This window comes from Poecilia mexicana, unplaced genomic scaffold (genome assembly GCF_051168715.1).
Source record: "Poecilia mexicana isolate PSO_F unplaced genomic scaffold, ASM5116871v1 scaffold_7, whole genome shotgun sequence".
NCBI classification, from domain to species: Eukaryota; Metazoa; Chordata; class Actinopteri; order Cyprinodontiformes; family Poeciliidae; genus Poecilia; species Poecilia mexicana.
The window spans coordinates 14,244,083-14,255,102 of NW_028263376.1; the positions used below are offsets into that span (position 1 = coordinate 14,244,083).

General features: G+C 37.4%; 1 long non-coding RNA gene across 1 annotated transcript; it reads left to right on the plus strand.

Annotated features, from left to right (window-relative positions):
- The first annotated feature begins 5,623 nt into the window (after nt 1-5,623).
- LOC148158396 (uncharacterized) lies at nt 5,624-10,335 on the plus strand. The gene is made up of 3 exons (XR_015763780.1): nt 5,624-5,738; nt 6,210-6,247; nt 6,343-10,335. It is a non-coding gene; the product is annotated as an uncharacterized LOC148158396 (long non-coding RNA).
- The last annotated feature ends 685 nt before the right edge of the window (nt 10,336-11,020 follow it).

Sequence of the window (11,020 nt, forward strand, 5' to 3'; positions counted from 1 at the left end):
AGTCATTATTTTTTTCATTTTGTCATACTGTACACATTGGACCTTCAATCAGACAAAAACATAAAATACAAGAAAGAAAAAGTTTGATTTTCTTAACAGTGAAAACTACAAACATGAAAACTACAAACATGAAAACTGAAATCTTGTACCCAAAGCCTTACTTATAATAAGATAAGACAACTCCTCATTTTTCTGTACAATTGTTTAAACTGCCACCAGACACTCTGTTTGAAGTTTAAAATGTTTCCAGTACGATCAGAGAGCATCACCAGAACTTCACTATTGCCTAAATAACCTTAATGTAACGGAGAAAAAAAAGCTTGTGTGTGTCTTTGTGTGAGTTTTGATCAAAATGATTGTAGTGATGGTTGTAGGTGTTTATAAGAGTTTTGGTCACTGCGTTTGGAGCCATCTAGTGGTGTGATGAATGACTGCATGCAACGGGTCCGTCAGTTACTCTCGCGGCTTCCCCCACCAGAATTCTGAGGAGCGCTGCTGGAGGTAGGTGCGAGATGCGAGACTCCTTTTTTACTTAGGGTCATATTTTTCTAGTTCAACAAATAACGAAGTACTGTAAGAATATTTAACACTTACAAATATAATTTGTAAAGTTTTCTCGTGGTTGGGCTGGAAAAATGTGACCCTATGAGTGGGAGCTGGGCCGGTGGCTGACCACTCGGTCACGGCGCTAAATGTGTCTTTTATTTTTCAGCATGTCGGTCCACTGGGTGCAGACAGTCACATTGTGAGGAGTTTTTCATTCTTTGTTGTGCTAGGTGGATTCAAACTGTGAATTTGTTGATATATAAATATATGTAGAAAAATGTTTTGTGTTTTGACTGTTAACTGGTGTAACAGCTGTCTGTTATTTTACTGTTTTTGCTGTTAGTGTTATTTTTGATTGATTCATTGAATAAGAATGTTTTGTTTTTGGAAATTTAACTGTTATTGTTTTAAATTATACGATCAAAATAATAATAACAATAACAATAATAATAATTATTAAATAATAATATTATTAGTATAATTATAATAATACAATTTTAAAAAAACATTCTTCTTCCTCAATGAATCAATCAAAAATAACACTAACAGCAAAAACAGCTGTTACACCAGTTAACAGTCAAAACATTCACAAAACCGAGTGGTCAGCCATGAACACCAACCGGCCCAGCTCCCACTCACAGGGTCACATTTTTCCAGCCCAACCACGAGAAAACTTTACAAATTATATTTGTAAATGTTAAATATTCTTACAGTACTTCGTTATTTGTTGAACTAGAAAATATGACCTAAGTAAAAAAAGAAGTGAATACCTGCCTCTCCCCCACCTACCTCCAGCAGCGCTCCTCAGCTGGTGGAGGTAGACGGGGGAAGCCGCGAGAGTGCCTGACGGACCAGTTGCATGCAGTCACTCATCACACCACTAGGTGGCTCCAAACAAACGCATTGACCAAAAATCTCATAAACACCTACAACCATCACTACAATCATTTTGATCAAAACTCACACAAAGACACACACAAGCTTTTCTCTCTGTTATATTAAGTCTGTAAATTAAATCAACAGATTGCTAGAAGGAAAACAAACACTTTCATATGATGAGGAATAATCTACTTGAAACTTTAACTCTGCAATAAAAGTAGTAGTGTTCGGAGAGGGAACTGCATCCTACAGAGAAGTTCCTGGTTTCAGTGAAGCAGGAAGAGAAACTGAAACCATCAGCAGCTCAGGATGAAGGTCTGTCTCACTTTGATCTGCCTCATCTTCCTCAGTGAGTACATGTACATTTATTTCTATCATCTTCTGTGCTCTCAGTCCTTCATCCTTTCAGTTCCTCACATTTTATCAGAGAATTCCAACTTTGTTAAAAGATTTTAAGCCGTGTGTTTAACTAGTTTCATCTGTTTCATTTTTGTTGGTTCTGTAGTAAAACAAGTTGATGATCCGTTTTAAATATAAAAAGTTTCATGTGAGGCCAACTAAATCATCCAAAGCTTGTCAAATCACTTTTTTTTTTGCTAATTGGACTAGTTAATGTCTTTTCTGTATTGATGATCAGATTATTTCAGCACAAAACCAGAAAACTAACCATCAGAAAATTGTTAAAATGCTATAAAATTAGTTTAAATAAATGTACAGTTTTAGAAACTTCAGAGTTTGTTGATTTGGAGAACTTGAAAACAAAACAGAAAAAAATAAATAAATCAATGATGTTAATGTTTTAGCTTTTAAACAAGCTTTGATTTGCTTCTCAGTTAGTGATTTAAGTACATGGTGGAACAAAGAAACCAGGTTGTTTAGCAAAATGAAGAGTTTGGGAATGTATTAAAATTAGAAATATGGGAGTCAATGTTAATTTGTTCTGACATCTTCAGTTAAATTCAAAAAATATGTGAACATCACAGTAATTACTGATTGTTTATCTTCTCAGCAGCTCTGCAGACCAGAGCCGGTGTGATGACCGTTAGAAGAAAAGAAGGACAAAACATCAAATTCGGATGTAAAGCTCCGTTATTAGGACAAGGAAAGTTCTTTTGTAAGGGAAACTGTAAAAAAAAAATTTTGGTCAGCACAATAGAAAACAAAGCTCAGAGTGGCAGATACTCCCTTGAGTATGAAAGCTTTGCTGATGGCACTGGTGTTTTGAATGTGAGCATCAAAGATCTGAGACAGTCAGACACAGGACGATACCGATGTGCTTTGTACAACAAGGGAGGACCGTTACAGTATTCTGATTTTGACCTTATTGTGACTGGAGGTGAGTTTCTCTCCTGGAAATGTTCCTTCATGTCTCTGAAAGTAAACTCTGCTCACTGACAGTTTCTTCTGATTCAAATAACATAAAACTGGGTTTAACTCAGAGTTCAGATGTTTTTAACTGATTAAATCATCCAACATGTTCAAACTGAGACAAACATCTTCATTGGTATCATGAATGTTTAATTTCTCACAGCTTCAAGCACTTCAGGCTCAAACTCGACTCTGGGAAATTTTACATCAGTGCTTCTGTCGTCAACATCTGTAAAAACAACAGCAACATCTTTGAGTTCAGCCGTGCAAAAGAACAGAGCAGTCAAACCCAAAGGTAAAGTATTTGCTCATGTTTTCATGAGGTTGGTTTGTTATAGTGTGTTTATGATTTTATTAAGTTGTTGTAAATCAATAATGTTGACAAAAGAGTTAGAGGGCCAAAAAATTAAAATTTTAAGGGAACAGAATAGTTGATATCAACTTATTACAATAATTCTGGAATAATCTAACTGGGTTTAATGTGGTTCTGGGCCAAATATGTTAATTTGTATTAAAACAGGTGGAACTGATTCGATGCTTTATGTGGGCGTGGCCATGCTGATCATCTTGTTACAGAGAGCTCTCATGATTTACTAGTGGAGGAAACGCTCCCATCAACACAACGGTGAGTTATAACACACACTGCTGTTTTTAAATTTCTTATAGAAAATTAACTATCAAGCTCTGAAACCAAACCCAACTTTAAACTATCAAATTCATTTACTTTCCTAAAATGTGATTTTTTATTTATTTATTTATTTTTGCAGATAATTAATTCAATTCAATCAATCATTCAGTTCACTTTATTTTGGTAAATTGTCTAATTATACACAGGAAACAAAAAATAATGAAAAAATAACAATAAACAAACAGATAATTTACCAAAAAAGGAACAGGCTAAAGCCAGGTTGACTTTTTTGGGAGCAAAATGAATGTACGTAGCTGAACATAGACAACAACATCGGTAGCCTACAGGCTACTTGTTAAGCTTAAGGTGCTGTATTGATATTATCTAGTCATATTTCAGCTAACATTACCTGCATCCAACAGCTTTACTGAACTCAGTCGGTTAGTTTGGGGGAAAAACTGTGAAAAGTTCTTTGTGTTTTGCTGGTTTGCTGCCATGATTCTAACACAAACCTGCATATTTGCACAGCAGCAGCAGGTCTCCTTCACTGCTGCACAGGTGTAAACCCAGCGCGAGCGTCGTAGCGCTCACGTTGCGTTTAAAGGCGGCTCGGAAAAACAGGTTACAACATGTTAACAACGGATTAAACAGTTTTAACTGCTGATAAAAGTGACAGAGGACACAGATATGGGAAGTTTGGAAGCCTCTACTGTATCAAATTGACAGAGGAATAACAGAGAGTTGGCCATTCTTATGTAAAAACCCAGTGCATACAGCGTTCATGTCTTTTTTTTCCATCCAGATGGCTTCCCGCGCCCCCCATGCAATGCCACGGTGCCCCCCGTAGGGGGCGAGCCCCACAGTTTGGGAACCTCTGCTCTAATCTATATTATACAGTTTCTGTCTTTATAGCTGAACTCTGTCGGAGTTTTTTAAGCTAAATTACTGTAAAATGAATAAATAAACTTTAAAAAAAGAACTAAATGACTGATAAATACAAAAAGTTACCCAGTATGCACCAATATCTCAGTGGATACTGGTGCGTACACCAGGTCTTTCTCAAAAAGCCTAGTGTTTCTCTTAGTTTATGTAAATGTTATTTGCTCAGAGGGGATTTGTCTGAACGCCTGCCAATATCAACTCTAATGCGTAAATATCAATTCTATCCTTTATAGGAATTTCAGCAACATCCCATTATAAATTCATAAAGTTTAAAAAGGATGTTGGTCCACCACTTGCTACCATAACAACTTCAACTCTTCTGGTAAGATTCCTATTCCAGAACAGCATTTATGAGGTCAGACACTGATGTTGGAAGAGAGCCTGACTGCCAGATTTTACTCTAATTCATTTAAAATGTGTTCAGGCTCAGGCCAATCAGGGTCTTTGAGACCAAACTTCCTCATTTATATATTAATAGACTTTGTTCTCTGCACTGGTGTGTAGTCATAGTAGGAAGGGGCATCTATGGGGAGTAACATGGGGCATTAATCAGAATTAGCTTCTATGTACATCTATCAAATTAAATTCCTCCACATATTATACTGAAAACCTGGCAGAAAGATCATTTTAAAGCATAAAATTGTCCAATAGAAAAGGTCTTGGTTTGATGAATATTATATGAAAATTCTTTAATAGAAACATTCTAATCAAATTAATGGTTTAAAACCAGATCTTTGCAAAAACTTTGCTGACATGTTAAACAAATTTTAACATAAATTTTAAATTATGTTAAAGTTTGTGACGGGGTTCTCATATGACTTAGACAAACAGAAATATGACTGCCCAAGGCCAGAGTTCACTTTGATGAAATTTATTTAGCTCTTCAAGTGGACAAAGATGGCAGGTGCAAAAATATATACAAGGACGTCCTGGCAGGTCAAAAAACAAACAGCAGTACCTTCAAGGAAAGAGTCCATCACCTTCACTGTGACATGGCAGGAGTCTAGCCACAGACGGACTACCTGTGGCGCAGAGCCCTGCTTTTAAAGCCACAGGCTCCGCCCACAGAAAGACCAACCGAGCAAACAAAAACAATTACTTCTAATAACTCTTAAAGGATACAAAACAATAATGATAATAATAAAATAAATAAACAAACTTGTAATCAAATACAATAATCAATTTAATAATTTAGTAGAGAACACTCAGTATGTTCCGATGACGTCACTACGTCATCACCTAACTCCTGGCGCACCACACCCGGAAATAACCCTGCTTGAAAACAAAACCAGTAAAACGTTTGGAAGTGAAAACATGGATGGATGCTAATTGAAGCAGGAACACCGCGTGTGCACCCACGATGAACCGCGTCAGTGTAAGCTGGAACAGAAGTTAGTTAGCGATATTTTGTATTTGTACCCATGTTGACACGGACTCATAATTAAGTCCCGGCTCGTGACGGCTCCTACGTCACAAAGATGAACATGAACATTTAATTTAGTTTAATGTTTTAGCTGCAGCATTTCTGGAAAATGTTTCTGTTTGTTGCATCAGAGCAAAGTCTACCCATCATGCTCCGTAGCATCAATCAGCAGAGCTTGGTTTGGCTCAGACCGTTTAGTTTTTAACATGCCTTCTTGGGCTGTGCAGCACGAAGAATTTATTTCTGAATCAATACGGATTTGCAACTGGATCATTACTGCATTATGGACATAAAAGTGGCGGGAAAGGTTTAAAAGGAAAGAAGGATAGAGAGAATACAAGACAAGTTTGCTTCTAGTTCCTAGAAAGTCTCCTGATCTCTTTAAATCAGAAGTTTCATCTCTCTGATTTGAATGTTTTTCAGATTCTGCTGTGGAAGCTGAGAATGATGACGTCTCGTAGGTGAGTCTGAATATTTATAAAACACCTGAATTTCATTAGAGTTTTATGAAACTGTCTCTTTGAAACTCCTCCTCTTCTTCTTTTTCTTCCTGTAGATCAATCCAGAAAGGGAGGAAACCAAAGAGGGCAGACAGAACAATTCATCTGCTGAGGAAATCTCTTCAGTTTACTGCTGAACTAAACTCTGAAACAATCAGGACTCAAAGTAAAGATGAAGAACATTTAGTCTCATGTTTTTACAAGGAAAGTTTTCTATAGTTGTCTAAAACTTGGCTAAAATATGTTCCTCCACTGAATATTACTGAAGATGTTTGAAAGATGACCTAATCGCAGTGCTGTAACCGTTTTCATGATAAACTTATTTTCAATTGTTTTCAGCTAAAACAACAATTTATGTTTCCTAATGTACATTTGCAGTTTAGCCAATAACTAAATTATATAAGACTTAGCAGGAATATTTTGCAGACTGTAGTTAAACAAATGGACCTTACCAAGCTCCACCCTGAAACGCCCCTCTAAGGTCCCACATGGCTACATGTCTCACAAGCAAAGTCTCGCGGTTCTTAGTTTCTATGTGTAAACATGGCATTTTTCATTTTGACTGACTCTCTGCAGAGTATTTCTGAATCAATTAGTGTAGCATTTCTGCCGGAATTTCAAAAAATATCAGCCACGACAATGGACAGGGGAACCAACAAGTTCATGTCATCTTTTTTGGACGACATCAAGGTGTTTGAGCCGCGCGATGCCTCCAACATTGTGCGCGCCGCAGCTAAATGCTACCGGTCGATGAGGAAAACAGCAGATCCTCACACCCTCAGCATAAATATTAGGGCTGTATAAATAAATCGATTCGGCGATATATATCAATATTTTTCGCCCTCGGAAAGTATCGATTTTTCATCCACGAGTATCGATCCGTTAAACCATATGGGCCCATAGCCTTATAGTTCTTTTTAACGTCTAGTTTGTTACGGTATAGCAGCAAGACTCTGCCTCCTTCAGTCTCACTTTCAACTTGAGCTTAAAGTGCACATTATAAACTACACACCAGTTTTTAAATTGTGTTAATAGGCCAAGTATAACCGGAGTTATGCTAAAATTAGTAAATCATATTTTTCCGAATGTCAGAGAAATGTCAAAACTGGCGCCATTCCCCGGCTTTTCCGATTATGTGAGAGGGAATGAGCTTCCAAACGTACGAAACGAAACATTAGATTCCTGTGTTTTTGGAAATGTAAAATCTTCCATAAATAACGATGGGCTGTATTTTGTTGCTGAGAAACTAAGTAAAGTTACACAAGTAACCGTGAAAGAGAAGCGGAACGGAGTAGCGGCGCGAACGGAGCAGCTGCAAAAGCAGTGAGATCGCGAAATTAATGCAAATGGGTGGCATTCACTTCGTAATTAGTTTTTTAGCTTAGCGGTTTCTGTTCTGTAAGGATTACCTGAAGAATGAACATGGGTTGATAACATCCGGGCATGCAGCGGCGCTGTGTTTTGAGCAGGAAGATGAAGAGGAAAAACCTCCAGCCGGAATCCGCGGCGCAGTGAGGATTTCCATGAAAACAATGACTGGTCGATCATTCTTATTAGCAACAGACAAAAAGTATCAGAGACTGAGAGTACTATGAGATGCTGGCAGTCTGAGAGGCAGCTACTCAGAGAGCTGCGTAGCTGCAGGGAGTCATCACTACGGGGTGAGGCGGAGCCACTACTTTAGCAGTTAGAAGAAAGCAGCTTACAGCCACGGCTAACTCCGGGAGCCAAGGTAGAAAAGCCTTTTTCCCCATAGTCCAAAAGACTGCATTTGTGGCTGCATTTTTCTCCAAAATCCAGCCACAGTGTCCAAAAGAAAAAAAACGTAAGTGCAATCATTTGTATTTTCTGATAATCTCCCCACTCTGCTCCTGGATTACCGTTTAAACTTTTGAGTTTTATGTCAAATCCACATGAATTAAATGACAGAAACTAATTCTCTCACTGCATCTTTGATTCATTTTGTCCAGCTGCAGACTGTTAGACTGTCCAATCAGAGTCAGGTATTGTGTAGTTGGTGCTTTTAATCAATTTTCAGTTAACTAAATTCAAGTCTATGGAACACAAAATGTCACTAAAATCACTCTGTCCTTCTAAAATCTTTCAGAAAATTGTAAAAATGCACTCAATCGTAGCGAATTGTATTGCTCAACAAATATCGTGATACATATTGTATTGTGACCAGAATATCGTATCGTATCGTGAAATTATTGTATCACTACAACCCTAATAAATATAGCTGTGGACAAGATCACTGACACCTACTGTTCTTGTAAGGCGGGGTAAGTAGGACATTCATGGTTAGTGGTCCCCAAACTACGGCCCGCGGGCCGGATCCGGCCCGCCTCCACATTTGGTCCGGCCCCCTGAACAATACCAGAGAGCATTTAGATTTTTTTTTTTTCATATACCATATTTTCCGGACTACAAGCCGTTTATATATGGATTTTTCTTCAGCCACCAGGTGGCTCTTCAACAGGAAGTGAATCATTGGAAGTCTGGTTATTTGGCGCCAACATTGAGCCCACAAACAGTAAAATGAGTAAGAAACAGATGTCTGTGGAAAGTTTCTTTGCAAAGGGGAAAAGGCCCAGAGAAGAGACAGGAGAATGAATTTATCCTGGACCGGTAGGTGAGTCAAACATTAAGCCGCTCTGTGCAACATGCGGCGACCAGCTGCTAATGAGGCCATGAAGCTTCAAACTGCTTTGCCACGTAGAGACCAAGCAGGCTGTGGATATAAGCAACACTTTGGGTGTCATTGTGTCTCCCATCACTCCCAGATGGGACCGTCTCGTTGCAGAGAAACAAGCTCAGGGCTCCAGTTAAGTCATTATCGTGAGTTAAAATTTTCACGAAAGCTCGTTTTTGTGGTGCTTCTGTATCTTATTTCAATGGGATATACAAACGTTACCATAGCAACCCTCCATTATGACCAAAAGGAAAAATCCTCTACAGAAGCCACTCAGCAGCACTGAGATGGTTTTAGGAAAACTAAAAATAAATACATTTCCATAAAAATGTCAACATTTACACAGACAAAGACAGGAACCTTAAGAACCAATTATTTTTATATTTGCCAATTTTAAACTCAAAGTGGGTCTGTATTGCTGTATTAGGATTTTTTTTTATTTCCTATTTGAAAGTGTTTGTGTTAGGAGGCAAAGAGAAGATAAAAGCTGATGAACCCAGAGAGAAGAAATCAGAAAAGACAGAGAATAAATCATCTGCTGAAAAAAATATCTGCAGTTCATTCCTGAACTAAACTCTGAAACAATCAGAGCTCAAAGTACAAATGAAAAACATTTAGTCTCATGTTTTCATAAGAAAATGATAAAAAATAAAACTTGCAGGAAAGTCTCCTATAAATTATAGATAAGCTAAATTATTAAATACATCTCCTCACTTGGCTAAATAATAATGTAACTGTTTTTATAAAATTATTTTCATTCACTAGGGTTTTAGTAAAACAATAGTATGTATACATATGTATTTTAGAGCTGCACAGTGGCGCAGTTGGTTGAGCTGTTGCCTTGCAGCAAGAAGTCTTTCTGCATGGAGTTTGCATGTTCTCCCTGTGCATGTGTGGGTTCCACAAACATGACTATCAGGTTAATTGGCCAAATTGCCCCTAGGTGTGAGTGTGTGTATGCATGGTTGTTTGTCTCTGTGTTGCCCTGCGACAGACTGGCAGCCTGTCCAGGGTGACCCCGCCTCTCGCCCGGAACGTGAGCTGGAGAGGCACCAGCAACCCCCCGACCCCACTGAGGGACAAGGGTGTAAAGAAAATGGATGGATATGTATATTGTATAGTTTTGTTTGTTTTTTATATGCAATATGCTGGTTAATGAAAATTATCTGCTTTTTGCTTTTTTTCTGTTTAACAGACAAGTTTTGCTGTGGATCAAATAAAATATTTTTTATGATTCAATAGAATATTTTTTCAGACTTTGGTTAAACAAACTTTCACGTCTTCAATTTTTAACTGTGCAAACAGTATTTGTTCATAAATATATTGCTAAATAAAAAGTGACATTATTTTTGAAAAATTCTTAAGACATTTTAGTGTTGAGTGTTAACAGTGTTTGTGCTGAAACACTTTATTTGCTTAGAAAGAAATACATTTTTATGGCGAAAAAGTCGCTGGAGGAACAAACTGCTGAAGGTGTGAAGTGACGTAAATACCTTAAAAATAACGTCAGTAACCTTTGCTTAAACTAACAGTGTGATCCTATTTTCTTATGGCTGTAAAAGTTAGCTTACAACAAGACAATTTACTGATGGAATATAATTTTAATTTCAAAGACTCACAATTTTTAATGCAGAAATAAAATAAAGTGGAGAGTGCCCTCATTATTTTATTTTGATCAGTTCCTCTGCTTCATCCTTTCAGTTTATCAGTTTTTCTACCTTCTGCAGGAAGTGGACTTTGTTTCAAATGGCCCTAAATGTGATCAGTGTCTCTTCCTGTTGGTTTCTGTGGTAAGACACGCTGATGCTCACTTTAAAACATGAATAAATTCAGCTGCTAGATTATTGTAAACCTTTTAAAATTATGAGGATAAATGTGTTTATCGCAAGCTAATCAAGGACCTCCAGCATTAAAAAAATTAGAAGCATACAGCTTCTAATTTCAGCATCAGTTTCTATTTAAAGGACAAATCTGGGCTGCAGAATTTGTGAAATGAAACGTTTTGAGATTTAAGAAATCCAGAGGATTCTTTGATCTGATTA